Below are 12,171 nucleotides of genomic sequence, written 5' to 3'. Positions count from 1 at the left end.
GAAACCCTTCTGCCCTCTACCTCCCCTGCGTCACCCAGCTTTCCTTCTCTCTCAGTAATACCGTCCTTCTCCGGACTGCACATGATTTTCTAGATGCCATAGAGAGAGAGATCTGGGGTCATGTGAGCCACAAACAGCTTGAAGCTTCGTCTTTGGGGCTGGCACCTTCCGAGGAAAGAGGGCTTCTCATTCCCGGCATCTTTACATAAAATCCCTAGAAAGAGTCTCATTAACCCATTTTAGGTCACACCCTCACCTTTGGCAGAGGAGGTGTGGCTACATAACTAACAGCCCCCATCGAATGACATTTCCTTCTTTAAAAGGAAGGAATGCTGAGCCTGTCCCCTGGAACCAGGGGAAGAAGTCAGACATTCAAGAAACTGGAAGAAGGCCAGTGTGGCTGGGATAGTCTAGAACAGGAGTGTCCAATCTTTTGGGTTCCTTGGGCCACACTGGAAGAATTGTCTTAGGCCACATGTAAAATACACTACCACTAATGGTAGCTGATGAGCTAAAACATAAACAAATAAAAATTTAAAAAGAAGGAGAAAAGAAAATTGCAAAAAAATCATAATATTTTAAGAATGTTTACAAATTTTTATTGGGCCACTATCAAAGCCATCCTGGGCTGCACGTGGCCCGCAGGCCATGGGTTGGACATGCTTGGTCTAGAAAGAGAGGAGAGTGTTGCAAGATGAGATAGGATGTGGGCAGATCTACATCACACACTATCTCTGAGGCCATGTTAAGGATTTTGGATTTTTTGTCATTCAAGCAATGAGCTATACCATGTTCTGATGCTGATAATGATGGCTTGGGTCAAAGTGCATCAACAGAGCCTGCCATTTATGCATTCATATTATTGTTTGAAGTTCTGTTGTCTCTGGTTCAAATGAGATGACCCTATTTCTGAACTCCATTATCCTGAAAACTAATGATTAGGGTACCAATTATGTTTTTAGTACATGCGTAGCCCTGGGGTTACATGGCCCTTAAAGCACTCACAGTCTCGTGGGAAGATAAAGTTCACACCCCTGATGCATTTAGAAAACAAATTCTTACTGAGGCTGAATCCATTCACATCAAACATTGTTATGAAATTTAAAGCACATCATCCCTTACTGGATAAGCAATACTGCCTGCTTCTACTTGGAGATCTCACTTCAACACATGTCAATAAGTGAGGCAGAAATATTAGTTATAATGTAAGATCATTAACAGGTAACCTTCCAAGATAACTTTCCAGCTTAAAATGCAGATTCCTCTGTTACATGTCACAAACAACTATCTAGAACAGTACTGTCTAGCAAAAAAACTAGATAACCTTCTGAGATAACCTGGTTTAAAATATAGATTTATCTGTTGCCTGTTGGAAACAACTGTCTAGAATAATGCTGTCCAGTGGGACTTTCTATAACAATGAATTGTTTCCTATCTGCTCCATCCAATATGGTAGCCACTGGCCACATTTGACTACGGAGCATCTGAAATGTGACTGGTGTGGCCAAGTAACTGAAAATTTAATTGTATTTAATTTTAGTTGACTTTAATTTTAATGACATCATGGCTATTGGCAATAGTATCAGAAATCTCAGGTCTAGAACATAGCTGAAAACCTAGGAGGGGGCAAAAGTGATCTCTCAGTAGCCTAAATTAGAATTACAACATATACGTAGAGAACCCACCTTCCTCATTAAAAAAGTCCCTCAGCTTTCATGGAGATTGTAAAGAATCTGTGTGTGATTATTTTTTACACACTTCCAACAAATTTTGTTACATGGTTTCCAGCCCATCAAAAAAAAGAAAGCTGCAAATCAAAATTTTGAGATGGAAGTCAGCATGTTGAAAACAAGAAGTGAAATTATAACATGATAGCTAAGAAAGAGACAGAAAAATGAATATTGTGTAGTATTCTTTAGATTGCATTCTGTAGGACACTAGGCTGTTACAAAGCTTAAGTGATGTAAATATGTTAGTCCTTTTTGAAGAGTTTATTAGCATACAAATGCTCTGAGAATCATGTAAAGAAAGTGATTTAACTTAGTTTTAACCAGAGTTTTCAATCAGGGAAACTTTGAAAAAAAAAAAAATCTTGCAAAAAAAGTTTTCCATGAATCACAGTTTGGGAAATGCTGAAGTGAACTTACAAACTTTGAAGGACAAGCTGGGAAGCATTGATTACATGATAAATATGTCTCCAATTTCACTGATGCTTTATCAGAAAGTTTTGTCGATTTGCTAAACAAATTATTTTCATGATATTGAAACTGTTTCAAAACACACATACACACAAAATACACGGGAAGCTTTCCAATTCACTGTACCAACCAAGCAGTTGCTAAGACAACGAAAACCTGAACAGGATAAGGCAAAGGAAGAAAATCATGCATCAGCCTCACTTCAAATAAGCAATGAAAATAAAATGCAGTAGCAGGAAAAGGAATGAAGCTCTTTGACCAAGTGGAGCATATTCCAAGATTGTTTAGTGCTGCGAAATTCACGAAGATAATTCATAATACCAGAAGAGCAAAGGTGAAAAACAGTATCATCATTTTGATAAATGCCACAACGGCAGTTGATAAAATTAAAGATCAAAGTGTTTCATGAACTAGGAAGAGAAAAAGGAAATGTCTTAATAGGATAAAAATAACAATCTGGTCCCAAAGCAAATGCCACACCCAGTGATCGTGAAGGATGCTGTCCTTCAACGAAGGACTCATCAGGGCTGCCTTAGGACTTCCATGAGCCCTGGGTACTTTTGCCTTCGTGGGCCCCTAACTCCATGAAGAAATACAAATACATAGAAAATGATGGTTTTATCCCTGCATTGTATAAAGACTAATATAATCCAGCCGAGGTTACATCCATTTTTTCTTCTGATTCTAAAAGAAATTAAAATATTTCATGACCTCTAAACTTATCATCTGCCTCAGCACTGCCTCCGGTGGCAATGGAGAAGCCCACCTGAATGTGAAGCAGCTGCCCAGCTGCTGAGAGTATAAACTTATCATCTGCCTCAACACTGCCTCCGGTGGCAATGGAGAAGCCCACCTGAATGTGAAGCAGCTGCCCAGCTGCTGAGAGTATAGATGCTGCCAGAGGAAGTCCCTTCAGGGCCCTGGCCTAAAGTGTGCCCCTTCGCAGGGTGGCCCACAGCCAGTGACTGACTGATAGAAGCGTCAAAAGGACTGACCTTCTTGGTCCAGTGCAAGGAGCTCTGAAGAACCATCTAGCCTGAGAGTTCCCTGTTGTCCGAGGCTGTCACTGGGTCTCCATCCCAGCCTGACTTCTTCTGCCCACTCCCATTTTCATCTTCTTCCTCAGGGTTTCATTGCAAGTGCATCCCCAAATAGACATCCTGTGTTAAACTCCATCTCGAAGTTCTCTTAATGTTTTGTGTAGTCCTCTTTAATGATAAATCTTGCATTAAAGAGAGGAAAGATTTAACCAAATAAAAGTATATTGATTGTCACCACCATAGTCACTATCATTTCTGTGGTAGTGCTGGCCATTGTTCTGTCCCCCTCAATAAGCAAGAAGAAGGAATGATCATCCATTCAGGTTTCCCTATAATCATAAACTCTGAGTGCCATTCAAAGATGCAGCCACACAACGATGATGTTCTCAAAATTTCTCACCCACGTTTCCCAATATAGGGGAATTGTAGATAAGATTAATGTGGGTAAATAGTGGTGAGGGTTGTTGCAGATGGTCAAGCCAAGTCACTGGCTCCCCTCTGAACCTGCAACAGGTCTAATTTCTTGCATTAATGATGAAATGAGGTAATCCGTTACCTGCTCTTCCTAACAATAGAATATATAAGCCCAACTTTCAGGATGTTAGTTTCACATCAAATGACCCTCCCTGTGACACTGATAGACATGCTCCCTTCCCTAAGACTTGCATTCAATTAAAGAACAAGTAGACATTGAAATGAATGTGTAACCCCTGACATAAATGGGACTTAGAGCTGAACTTCAACTCTTCAACAAGAAAACAGAGTGGTTTAGAAGTTTCTTTGCCATCATCCTCAAACCTATCAGAAAGGTTAGTAAAAGCCTCACAGTACGGTAAAGAGGAAAGCCACAACCCTAAAGGCAATATTCCCTGTTCAGGGTCATTTCAAAGAAGTGTGATATTATTAGACCCCTCTGGGGCAGAATGGCCCATTAGGTTCCATCCACAACACGTTAGGTATGCTGTGAAAGCCAACAGAGAGCTAAGCAGGCACCTGGAAAATGCAAAAACATTGCCCTCCAAAAAGAAGAGAAGGAAAGTTATTTAGCTAAAGTCTGTTCCAGAGCCATTTAGAAATCTCTGCCCTCATATTTGCATTAATACTTATTGGGTTCCCATTTGGCCTTTTAAAAATATAAAGCTATTATAGATCCAAGAGTCATGCTCTGAAATAAGTTAATAGTTTTCTTCCAGACCTCAGAGAAACTATGAGATTTGGGGTGTTAATTGAAAAATGTTGCTGTTGTCACCCAGCTTTCTTTCCTACCAACATATCCAGGAGGACACCCCCTGTCACTGCTACTCACATCATTGCAATGTGATTTGGAAGTAGCCCTCCTCTCTTGTCTTTTCCTCAGCCTCATGCCAGCATGGTTAGAAAATCAACATTCCTTAGCACCCATTATACTTATGTCAAGCATGGCACCAGGTGTTTTTCCCTAGTTCATTTTATTTAATCTCCATAACTCTATGAGGGCGGTACTATCCGCATTTTACAGATGACGTAACTGAGGCTCAGATATATTGCCCAACGTAGACTTGGTTACAAATTACAGAATTGGGACTTCAACACAGGTTGTCTCCCTCCTTTCATGGGAGGATGGGAGAATGCAATGTATGTAAACTACTAAGCACAGTCTGTGTTCAGTAAATGGTGTTTTTGTTGTTACTCGTTTTATTACCAGCTGCAGGAAGTGGATTGCCCTGGGATTCAGCTCCCAATTCCATTACATTACCCAAGACAAAGTTGTTCAATCAAGGATATCCATAAGGTCCATTAATACCCTGAGAAGAGCACATAATAGGCAAAGGACAAAAAAGGATATTTTACAGAAAAAAGAAAACTAATGGCCATTAAACATATAAAAATATGCTTAAGATGATAAGGAAAACTAAAATGATATAACAGTTTGCCTATCAGATTAGCAAAGATCAAAGATTGCGATAACATGAGAACATTGCTTATAGGACTGTAAATTTGTTTAACATCCTGTGTTAAACTCCATCTCAGAGTTCTCTTAATGTTTTGTGTAGTCCTCTTTAATGATAAATCTTGCATTAAAGAGGGGGAAGATTTAACAAAATAAAAGTACATTTATTGTCACCACTATTGTCACTATCATTTCTGTGGTAGTGCTGGCCATTGTTCTGTCCCCATCAATAAGTAGGAAGAAGGAATGATCATCCATTCAGGTTTCCCTATAATCATAAACTCTGAGTGCCATTCAAAGATGCAGCCGCACAACAATGATGTTCTCAAACTTCATGTTCCCAAATCCCCAAGGTGAGCAGTTCGGCAATGTCTATCAAATACTATGTGGATGTACCCTTTAATGCCACAATTTTCTATCTCTGAATTAATCCTACTCACCTATTCCTGTTGTGAGCATACATGGGGACATTGAGGACACATGTTTTTCTTCAATAGTCAGAGATCAGAGATGAGAACCATCTACTCATCAGTAAGGAGTCAGTTAAAGAAAGAGGGGCAGGGCGCGGTGGCTCATGCCTTTAATCCCAGCACTTTGGGAGGCTGAGGCGGGTGGATCACCCAAGGTCAGAAGTTCAAGACCAGCCTGGTCAACATGGCAAAACCCTGTCTCTACTAAAAATACAAAAATTAGCTGGGCTTGGTGGCAGACGCCTGTAATCCCAGCTACTTCGGAGGCTGAGGCAGGAGAATTGTTTGAACCCGGGAGGCGCAGGTTGAGGTGAGCTGAGATCATGCCATTGCACTCCAGCCTGGTCAACAAGAGTGAAATTCTGTCTCAAAAAAACAAAAAACAAAAAAAAAAAACTGAGATGAAATGGCTCTATTAATAACAGACATTTTAGACTTCAGAATGAGGAATTTTACTAGTGATAAAGAGGGACATTACAAAATGATGAAGTGGTCACTTCACCAAGAAGATATAACAATCTTTAACATGAATAACAACAAAGTTTCAAAATACGATAAGCAAAATCTAATAGAACTGAATGAAGAAATATACGAATCCACAATTTAAGTTGGAGAATTCACAACTCTTCTCTGAGTAATTAATAGAACAAGTAGAAAGAAAATCAAGTAGAAAGTAGTAAGGATATGGAAGACCTGAACAACATCATCAAAGAACTTGACACACAAACAATGGGGGCGTATACATCCTTTTCAAGTGCACAGTCACCAATATGGACCATATTTGGATCATTTTGAAATCCTCCACAAATTTAAAAACACTGAAATCACACAAAGGATGTTATCTGATTGTAACAGAATTGAGCTTGAAATCAATAACTATAGCATGTTTGCCAGGCCCTGGGGATGAGGAAGGGTTTGACAGAAGGCACAAGGGAATTTTGGGGGGTAATGAAGTTATTCCACGTCCTTTTTTTTTTTTTTTTTTTCTTTACAGAGTCTTGCTCCATCACCTGGGCTGGAGTACAGTGGCGCAATCTCAGCTCACTGCAACCTCCGCCTCCCAGGTTCAAGTAATTCTCCTGCCTCAGCCTCCAGAGTAACTGGGATTACAGGCATGCGCCACCACCCTTGGCTAATTTTTGTACTTTTTTTTTTTTTTTTTTTTTGGAGATGGAGTCTCGCTCTGCTGCCAGGCTGGAATGCAGTGATACGATCTCGGCTCACTGCAACCTCCACCTCCTGGGTTCAAGCAATTTTCCTGCCTCGGCCTCCCAACTAGCTGGGACTACAGGCATGCACCACCACACCCAGCTAATTTTTTGTATTTTTAGTAGAGGTGAGGTTTCACCATGTTGGCCAGGGTGATCTTGATCTCTTGACCTCATGACCTGCCTGCCTCAGCCTCCCAAAAAGCTGGGATTTCAGGTGTGAGCCACCACGCCTGGCCAATTTTTGTATTTTTAGTAGCGATGGGGTTTCACCATGTTTGCCAGGCTGGTCTTGAACTCCTGACCTCAAATGATCTGCCCACCTCCACCTTCCAAAGTGCTGGAACTACAGCCATGAGCCACCATCCTCAGCCTATTCCATGTCTTAATTGTGAGCATGATCACATGACTCGATGCATCTGTTAAAATTAATAGAACTATACACTAAATAGATAATGCCATTATATATAAATTGTACATAAATACACCTGACTAAATAAATAAAAAAGGGTAAGCTCTTGAAATATTAAGTAAAATAGAATATTATAATATTTTTATTAAAAAGTTAAAAGAAATAGAAAAACTAAAAACAAACTTCCAAATATTAAGATACAGCATGTTGAGCATCAGTATTTTCTTTCTGATCTTTAGTATTATTCTGCACATTCAGAATTTTTCAAAGTTAAGACAAAAACATCCTCCGTGTGTAAGTTAGGTTATTTGAAATCAGGACTGTCCCTTTTGTGGTATATGGTTGTCATCTCCCAAGGCAACACCTAAGAGAGCAGGTGTCTAGGATAATTAGTTAGAGTGTATGCCAGGAGACCTCCGGAAATCCGGTTTGGCAGGCCATTTGCCATATGACAATCCTTTCATTTGGAAAAAATGGGTGAGATAAACTGTCACTGGGAAACACGTGCCAATGTTCTGGGCCTTCCCTTTGCCAGTGGGTGATGACTGTGGTCCAATGAAGGAAGAACACCAAGGCTTGGGCTTTCCTGAAAAGCCTCTGCCTTGTACACTCTTAAGAACCATGCAAGTGGGTCACTTATAACATTCTATGAAGACAAAGAGACAACCAACCTCTCCAAACCCCAGTTTTAAAAGGTTATATTTTCATGATTTGGGAGTCAGTATTCTTTATGTTAAGTCATAGAAAAACTATAGAGATGGTTTAAAAAAAAAAAAATCTGTGGATGCCAGGAGTTTAGCAGGAGCTGAAAACAGTAAAGTGAAACAAAGGGGAAACGTTTAGGGCAATGACACTCTTCTGTATGATGCTAAAATGATGAATACATGACAATAAGCATTTGTTAAAACCCATAGAACTTTATAGCACAATGAATGAATCCTAGTGTATGCAAAATTAGAAAAAAAATTAAGAAGTTGGAGAACAACTGGATAGAACGGATGACATAACAAAACAATCCCACTATTAAAAATGTATGAAAGCGCCTCACTGAAAGGGATGGAGGAGAGCGTGCTGACCTAAATAACTTTGTAAATGAGTGGCATCGCACGCGCGCATGTGTGTGTGCGTGTGTGTGAGAGAGAGACAGAGTCTCGCTCTGTCGCCCAGGCTGGAGTGCAGTGGCGTGAGCACGAGGTCATGAGTGGCATCTTTAAGACTAAAGGCAAAAGGAACTGTACATCAGCATTGTACTCTCATTGATCACATTCTTTCTATGGAGGTATAGATTAATAATTGTTATTCTACTGTATGTGTATACCAGAATTGAACAATTGAGTAGGCAGAGGATGGGTGCTGGAAGTCAGGCTTCTTATTATTGGGTGGGAACTTACAGATCAGCAAAGGGAAGAGGCTGGAATGAGCCATGTAGTAATGGATTAGAATTGGAGACATCAGTAAGGATTCATGCTTAACTTATCTCTTATCTATTAATATAGATATTCATATATATACACATATACATATCTACAGTATATACACACATATATTTCATTGCTCTGTTGATCGAGAGGTCCTACAAGAATGACATCCCAAGAACAGCAAGCACATCTAATGCCCAGATCTTGATTTCTAATACCATTATCCGATAAAAGCAGCCAGAACTCCTTGGAGAAGTGGTTAATTCTAGGACTGGGGCAGGAAATATACACAATGGGACTAAACATCTCGAAGTGCCAGAAAGTTAGGAAGTGTTCAAAAACAAAACCTGTGGATGGGGAGGTATGACAAAGGAACACAGGAGCCCACTGATAGAGCTCCCAGGGGCCAACACTGGAACACTGTGAGGAACAAATAAAGTTGGACTATAACTCAAAGTATGAAACAAGTTATTTATGAGTCCATACTGATATAAATAAATGATTAACTAACTAAATAAATGGAGTTGAACAGACAAATCTCTCATGCAGAAGAATTCCAAAGAATTTATGTAAATGCCCCACCTTCAAGAAAGTGAAGGCTAAGTCCCCACTTCCTGAGGTGTAGGCTGCGCATAGGAATGTCCTTCCAAAGGGTTGAGTAAGAAAAGGGAGAGGGAAAAAAAGTACTTTCACAGCAGAGGAACTTGACAAACACTACCTTAACCAGGTGATTAAAGTCTACACCAATAGTGAGTGATTAATTAGGTTGATAGTGTGTACCCTTGATGTGATGTGATGAAAATGGCCATTTACCTCTGTGGTCCTCCTCCCAAAAGGTCACAACCCAAGTCTAATTGTGAGAAAAACATCAGACAAATCTTAATTAAGGAATGTTCTACAAAATATCTAACCAGCACTGTTCAAAACTATCAAGATCATCAAAAACAAGGGAAATCAGAAAAACTGTCACAGCCAAGAGGACAAAGAGACATGAGAAGTAAATGGATACCCAACTAATGTGATATCTTAGATGTGGAATCCAGAGATAGAAAAAGGACGGTAGGTAAAAACTAAGGATAACTGAATAAAGTACGGACTTTAAAAAAATTCTTTGAGTGAGGAGGATGTTTACTTCACCTCAAAGAGAAGAGCCCAGGAAGGACCCCAGGAAGCACCATGCTCTAAAGCGTGTGCAGGAGGCAACATCCTCTAAGGCGCGTGGCACGAGTCCTGTAGGCCATGCTGCAAGTGAGTAGGAATGAACACAGGATACTGGAGAGGAGGAACTTGAGGGGCTGTCAAGGGACACAGAAACCACCCAAGGAGCACACAGGGAAAGAGAATGTCAGGGTCACAGAGAACCCAGCTCCTTAGATCATGAAAGTATACAATGAACACAATTTTCAACACCATTTTGGAAAATATCCACGCTTTCTTGATTGAAATTTCCAGAATTGTTGAAAACTAATCTTTATGTTTAATAAAGTATTTTTGCTTGGCAATCTGAAGCATGCTTTCCCATTTTGTTTCATCAATAAAGAGCTTCAATTAAAATATGAAAAACAAAAAAATCATAGGTCTCTCCCATCCTGGAAGTAAACCAGATGATGCCTCAGAGACTGATCCCAACAAACAAAGCTCTCTATGCCCTTCCTTCCACAAAAAGAGGTCTTTGCTGTGTGGATTTTGAGACAAATAAAACTCTGCTCACTGGCTGAGGCCTGAGAAACTAGTACAGGCAATACCTGAATCTCGAGTAATATATTGAACAGAAAATAGATGTAACTTTGTTCTGAAAGATCATTTGATGAATGGCTGCTTCTTAGAATTCTAAATCTTTCAGTGCTGAAAAAAATTAATGTGGAGCAAAAAGATCTCTCATTCATTGCTGGTGAACATGTAAAATGGTACAGTCACTTTGGAAGACAGTTTGGCAGTTTCTTACAAAACTAACATACTCTTAAGATATAATCCAGGAATTCCACTCCTTGGTATATATCCAAAGGAGCTGAAAACCTATGCCCACACAAAACCCTGCACACAGAGGTTTACAGCAATTTTATTTATAATTGTCAAAACTTGGAAGCAACTTAATATCCTTCAGTAGGTGAATGGATAGACTGTGGTACATCCAGGCAATGCAATATTATTCAGAGCTCAAAAGAAATGAACTATCAAGCCATGAGAAGACATAGGGGAAACTTAAATGCACATTACCTGTGAAATTAGTTGTTACAGAAGCCAATCTAAAAAGCCTACACACTATATGACTCCATTTTTGTGACATTCTGGAGAAGGCAAACCTATGAAGAAAGTAAAGAGTTCATTGGTTGCCAGGGGTTGAGGAGAATGGAGGGATGAATAGGTGGAGCACATAGAATGATTATGGCAGTAAAACTACTCTATATGATACTACGATGGTAGAAACACATCATTATAAATGTGTCCAAAGCCACAGAATGTACAACTGTGTTAGTCAACCCTAATGTAAACTATGGACATCAAGTGATAATGATGTGTCATGTAGGTTCATAGCTTGCAACAAATGTACCTTCTTGGGGATGTTGACAATGGAGGCTGTGCATATGTGGGGACAGGGGCCTTATGGAAAAAATCTCTATACTTTCTGCTTATTTTTGCTGTAACCCAAAAATTGCTCTAAAAAAATGCAATCTATTGCAGCACTGCTTACAATAGCAAAGACTTGGAACCAACCCAAATGCCCATCAATGATAGATTGGATAAAGAAAATGTGGCATGCATACTCCATGGAATACTATGCAGCCACAAAAAAGAATGAGTTCATGTCCTTTGCAGGGACATGGATAAAGCTGAAAACCATCATTCTCAGCAAACTAACAGAAACAGAAAACCAAACACCTCATGTTCTCACTCATAAGTGGGAGTTGAACAATGAGAACACATGGAAACAGGAAGGGGAACATCACACACCGGGGCCTGTCATGGGGTAGGGAGAAAGGGGAGGGAGAGCATTAGGAGAAATACCTAATGCATGTGGGGCTTAAAACCTAGATGACAGGTTGATAGGTGTAGCAAACCACCATGGCACATGTATACCTATGTAACAAACCTGCACATTCTATATCCCAGAACCTAAAGTAAAATAAAAATTTTTAAAATTAAATTAAAAAAATAATAAATGCAATCTATTAAAAAGATGACTCAGGGCCTGACAAGAAGAAGAGTCCTGCCAGATCTTTGGCCAACTTTCTTATTCTATTTGGTTTCAAATTCCAGCTGCACTAGTTATTTGGTGACCCTGGACAAGCTACCTCTCCACCACCCCACTTCCCCCAGCCTCAGTCTCCATCCTGTAAAATGTGGATAATAAGTGTTGATCTCAGAGAATTGTGATGGGGAGGAAGCAACATGATGTATATGATATGCCAGCCTGGTGAACTGTAAGCCTGCAGTAAACATTAGCGGGAAGGGAAAAGCTATGGCCATCACCGCTTCATGATTGGCATTGGCTTA

The sequence above is a fragment of the Papio anubis genome, chromosome 10, assembly GCF_008728515.1.
Source record: "Papio anubis isolate 15944 chromosome 10, Panubis1.0, whole genome shotgun sequence".
In the NCBI taxonomy this organism is placed as follows: Eukaryota; Metazoa; Chordata; class Mammalia; order Primates; family Cercopithecidae; genus Papio; species Papio anubis.
This window is presented reverse-complemented; position numbering follows the sequence as displayed.